Consider the following 5702-nt stretch of genomic DNA (forward strand, 5'->3'; position numbering starts at 1 on the left):
GATGCCTGCAAATTGTTTATTTGAAAAACGTATGATATTAATAGAAAAGCTTATATAATGTCGGATGTCCCATTTCCCTTGCCAATTACATGTGAACCTGGAATTAGAATATGCATGATGTTTATGACAACTTTTACAAATATCCTGTATGGCAATTTAGTCTAGTTTAAGGCGTGGACAATAGTTTTAGATGTAACAAGAGTTCTACTTCAAAATCTAACTCGTTTTTCATGCCTGTTGCAGATAAGTCTTTCCTGCCTAACAGAGATTTAGAATGGTACTTTATCAGTCCACGGGATAAGAAGTATCCCAATGTAACACGCACAAATAGGGCCACTGAAGCTAGTTACTGGAAAGCTACTGGAAGTGGAAAGGACAAGAAAATCAGCTTGAAGTCATCTATGATTGGAACAAAGAAGACCCTAGTCTTCTATGGTGGGCGTGCACCGCAGGGAAGAAGAACAGATTGGGTGATGCATGAATATCGTCTAGATGAGACACAATGTGAAGGGGCAGCTGGTGTTCAGGTATCCTGATTGAATTGGATTAAGTTTTCTTTGCCCATTTATAAAACTAGAGAGTGGGGTTAAATAAACTTTAAAGCATAAATCATAGTCTCTCTATTATTTGTATACTCTTTGAATCAAAATTTTCAGTAGCCTTTCCTGCTGGATTTTAAAAATATTAACAATAATTCTATTTACTTATAGAAACAGAGTGTTTGAGAAGAGTATAGAATATTTTTCTTAGTTTAAGCTGGAGGTTGGAATCACTCCTTGCTCACACTTAGGCACAATGATTTTGACTGAAATTCCAAGCAACTGTCATTACCAAGAAATTTTTTTTTGGGTTTTTTATTCTTCAACAATTATCATAGCCTTGATTTGTCACTGATCTGTTTAATATTATTTTCTCTTGTCAATGTGCCAAGCTGAGAGATGTATCTGTGCATTATGTGGTTTTCAGTGACCAACAGTGTTTATAGGCTTTGTTCTCAAGTTTTCATCCTTCAGCCTAAGCTATATCTTGCAATTAATTTCTGCTATCATATCCCCAGTATTCTTCTGAATTAGTTCTATCAAATAATTAACGATATCCTTATGCCATTTATCAAGGCGAAAATTTCATTCTGTTGTCTGCTTCAATTATTGTTAGAGAATTTCATTCTGTTGTCTGCTTCAATTATCGTTAGAGTAATTCCTTGATGCAACCCTTGATGATGATTTTCTTTACTTTTACAGGATTCTTTTGTTTTATGCCGTGTTTTCAAGAAAAATGGAATAGAGCCAAGGATTGGAAGCTCGAATGAACCACCAATACAGAGGAATGCTTTTCCTTCAGTAATGAATAGTTCCTTTTTTGATAAGATGACCAAACCTGATGATGTTGAAGATCTGTCAGACAAAAGCTACCCACAAGTGAACCAGGAAAAGGCCGACATCCAGGCAGATACTACATTGTGATCAGAAACTTTATTTGAGAGACTGCAAGATATAACTGATAACAGTGCTACTCTTAATTAGTGGCTGGAGTTTCTACTGGATGACTCCAGCCCAAGTTACATTTTGGCATCCCCTACCGATGCCAGAAATGATTTAAAGGTGTGTATTACTGTAGACTCTTGTGATGATTACCTGGCATTAGTAAAGCTTTCCTACTTATGGTAATCTACAAATTTGATCTGTAAAGTAAGGTTTACTATCTAGTAATGTCAATATATAATTGTTTTCCAGGTCAGTTCTATGATTGGGGGTGCAAGATTAGAGCAGGAATCTCTTTGGCCAATGTTTAAAATAGATAATTTTTCACAAGGCTTAGCTGATTTAAGCTTCAACCAGTTCATATATCATATTGAACCTATGTTGAGTCATACAACTGATGCCTACTTTGAAGAGGAAGATGTTTTAGACGAAATACTAAAGGTTGCACAGGCAGCTCAGAATGAAGATACTCATAATGAACATCCTTTCCTTATGGCCAAGTTATTTGGTAATTTGGTTGGAGATTCTCTCCAATTTGATAATATGTACAATTTATGGGGAAACGAAATAATCATGGAGTTATTATAAAATAGTGATAGTGAAGGAGCTGGATAGATTAGCTTGTACAGACAGTCGTGGATTTCAGGAATGTTCTCAGGATTTATCATGGAATGGATGTGAGTAGGTTTTGCACATCCATGTTTAAACAGAGCTCAAAGACACTGGATCAGCGAATTTGCAAAGGAAAATGAGTACTTTTATTAGTGGCAGGTTAAATGTTCATAGGTCATATATGCTTGCCGATTGTTGTTATTGTAAGATAGTAGTATGCTAATCAGAAATTTTTAAATGTGTCATATAGTTTGGAACTAAAATTCTAGAACTGATTAACAGTGGATTTTTCAATTTTTCTTTATTGTATGCAAGGTAGCTGGCCCAGTATCTCGAAGCTTCATTTATGAACAGATGTTTTGGTATATTAAATTGCCACCATAGTTATTCTTGTGATTTTGGCAGTTTATTGTGGATTGACAACAGCTAGCCCTGAAGTAACATGTACCATATCCATTTGTATGAAAAAGAGAACCAGTAAGTCTCTTTTATTATTTTCCCCAAAAGTTTACAAGATGATTTTTTCCCGAAAGTTTACAAGAGGAACACTTGCAAGCAGCAACAGCAAGACTATAGCCAGAAAGAACTGGGATTGTGAACCATTTCCATTTTGATGTAACTAGGTTTGGTCATCCCTCGCATTATTATTTTTTGTTTCTTCCCTGATTCCACTGAAATTTCTGAGTCTGTTTTGGTAAATGTCTCCACAACCTTTCACTAGTGGATATTTTTGTGAACATGGGACCTTCAAATATATTTGAGAAGGTACCTTAATTAGAGTTAGAAGACAGCAATCCTGGATCTGGAAAGGTTGACTGATCTTGTTATGTACACCATCATCGTGATTCAGTATAGCCTCAAAGCAAGCAAATAATCGTCTGATGCCAAACAGATATGGATTGCGCAGCTAGAAAGTGATTGCAACATCCAAATATGATGCACAGATACGGCTCTGGTTGGCTGCAACTGAATTGAATTATACTTTGCTCGGATAACAAATAATTCTACTGTCTGTGTGTGCAGGTAGTTAATTCTGTCATTCAATTGGCACAACTGTGAGGAAATTACAAATCTAATGGAGTGAATTGTGTGTCCTTTTCGAATAACAAATTTCCTGTGGGGTGGTCATTCTTATCAATCAAAAATACACCTTGCAAGAATGGATAATATTACAAAATCAAAGAAGAAAGGGGGATGGGGCCTTTTAAACATGAGGCTCTTTGGGAATGCGCTCATCTGCAAGTCTATGCACAGGGGTTTTTTCGGGAACAGCCCGTGGTCCGCTCTCATCAAGCAAAAGTATCTGAAAGGCCGGAACTTGGAACACTGGCTCAGAAGGTCATCTCTCGGGATCAGGCACGGTTCTCCTATATGGTGCAGCTTCAGAAAGAATCAACGGTTCTTTATGAACAATCTTAAATGGACATTTTTTTCAGGTTCATCTGTCCTCATTGTCTTCCACTCTAGGGGTATTTTCACCTGGTCCAATCTCATTGATTCATGGTCCTCTCTTGAGCCCATTTGGAAAACGGAACATCAACTTCATATCCCCCCCCTCCGCCCCTTCTGGTCCTCCGCCACCCTTTTTTTCTCCCGCCGGATGATCCTACAACTTGGAACAAAGGACGAACTAATCTGGTCCCCGGACTCCTCCATCCACCCCATCACTGTCCGTCGTCTTTACTCCGCCCTTTCATCTCATCTCCCCCCCCCTAATCTCTATCCTCTCAAATTCTGGAAAGCCTCCTGCCCTCTTAAATCTATCTTTTTCGGCTGGCTCCTCTTCTACAACAGGAACCTTGCCTGGGATGTTCTCCAAAAGAAAGGGTGGCACGGTCCGAGTCGTTGTCAACTCTGCCTTGCTGAATTGGAAACGAACATCCACATGTTCTTTCAATGCGCGGCATCTTCAGCGATCTGGAACGAGCTATCCTCCTTTTTTGGTTTTCCCATCCGTATTTTCTCCACGGTCCCGGACGCTTTTTTCTGGTGGTCCTCTCAACGACCCTCCTGGCTCGCTTTATTTCTCCTTTCTGTATGGCATATCTGGAAGTGGAGATGTCGTCGCGTCTTTCAGGATTCCAACTTGCCGCTGGACTCCATCATCTCGCTGATTACAGGATCCATGCCTCTGGACTAGCTTCCATCTGTCGCTGGCATCTCTATTTTCTTGTGCTACTGTTATTTTTCAGCACATTATGTTACATGCAGGTTGTCATTGCTCTATTTTTTGCACATGCCGGCTCTATGCGACTGGCGTCTCTCTTCTGCCTGTCTACTCATTCTGAATCAATATGTCTCACTATGCTCTCATTCTGCTGATCCACAGATCGATTGTCATCACTCATCTTTGTTTTGATCATGACCTTTATGGCTTTCTATCGCTATGTATTTTTCAGAATATTATATGATCTTAATATAATCTATATAGATTTTTTTCTCTGAAAAACAAATAACTCTACTGTCTGTGTGTGCAGGTAGTTAATTCTGTCATTCAATTGGCACAACTTTGAGGAAATTACAAATCTAATGGAGTGAATTGTGTGTATTAGCTAATTTCATTGATGTGTAGATAGTTCTCTGGAACGAACTGTGTATACTCTTGACCTGCTGAGCCGTTCTGGATGAATATCGCAAATTAGGGATGAAGGAAGCAAAGTCCACCCTTTCCGTTCTTCTTTGCCATGGATGTTATGGTCCGGGGCTTCCCATTAGCACTTATTCGTTATCTGTTCAGAAATAGTTTTAATCCATTACCAATCAGTCTCATACAAGCGTACTGCTCTTATAAAGTGGTCTCTTATAGGCAGGGACTGCCGCCACGCAGTTGCCCTTGTTTTAAGATAAATCACGATTTTAGTGCCTAACTCTCGGAATTTTCCCCTAGTCCATTAGTTTTTTGCTTCGAAGAAATGATTTTGATACAGATATCTAAGGCACCCCGCGTCAGGATGGTGCATCCATGATAACTCCTAGTTATGATATAAGTACCCTCTACCGTGAAATACACATGATAATTCCACATGCTATGTTAAGGCATGCACACCCAATGACTACTTCGTGGAGAAACTAATATTTCTGGGATGCACTCAACATTGGTTTTTAACCTATGAATAAAAGGTCAATTTGAAGTATTTTTGCATGAGAAATTGGTTTTTTTAATAAAATTAAAAATGTGAAATTATATGAATGTCCATAATGATAATATGTATGTCCAAGTTGAATCATTTAAATATTTTTTTTCAAGTATGAAAATTAAATCTAAATTATTTATTTCGAAGGGTAACATGCATTTTAAATGTTTGGATTATATTTAAAAGTTTATAAAAAAATTATAAGGATTTTATATGTCATCAAATATATGATATATACTATAAAATTAGATTTTAATGTGTTTGTGTATCATTTCTTTTAATTAAATGTTTTAAGACAAATTTTGAGTTAGTGTTAACACAACATTCTTAGTACCAATGAGTGAGTTATGCACGCATGAGGATAATGAATTATAGATTTCATATGAAATTTCATTGGATTTAGAAATTTTCCATTGTCCATTTACAATATAGGGCATGCAATTTTCTTAGTTTTATATTAAAAAAATAATAAAAA

The 5702-nt window shown here is 37.3% G+C and overlaps 1 pseudogene; it reads left to right on the plus strand.

Moving 5' to 3' along the window:
• The first annotated feature begins 230 nt into the window (after nt 1-230).
• On the plus strand, nt 231-1563 carry LOC149249851 (NAC domain-containing protein 54 pseudogene; annotated as a pseudogene).
• The last annotated feature ends 4139 nt before the right edge of the window (nt 1564-5702 follow it).

This window comes from Pinus tabuliformis, chromosome 7 (assembly GCF_031772625.1).
Source record: "Pinus tabuliformis cultivar Carrire ecotype Pingquan chromosome 7, CPIR1, whole genome shotgun sequence".
Taxonomy (NCBI): Eukaryota; Viridiplantae; Streptophyta; class Pinopsida; order Pinales; family Pinaceae; genus Pinus; species Pinus tabuliformis.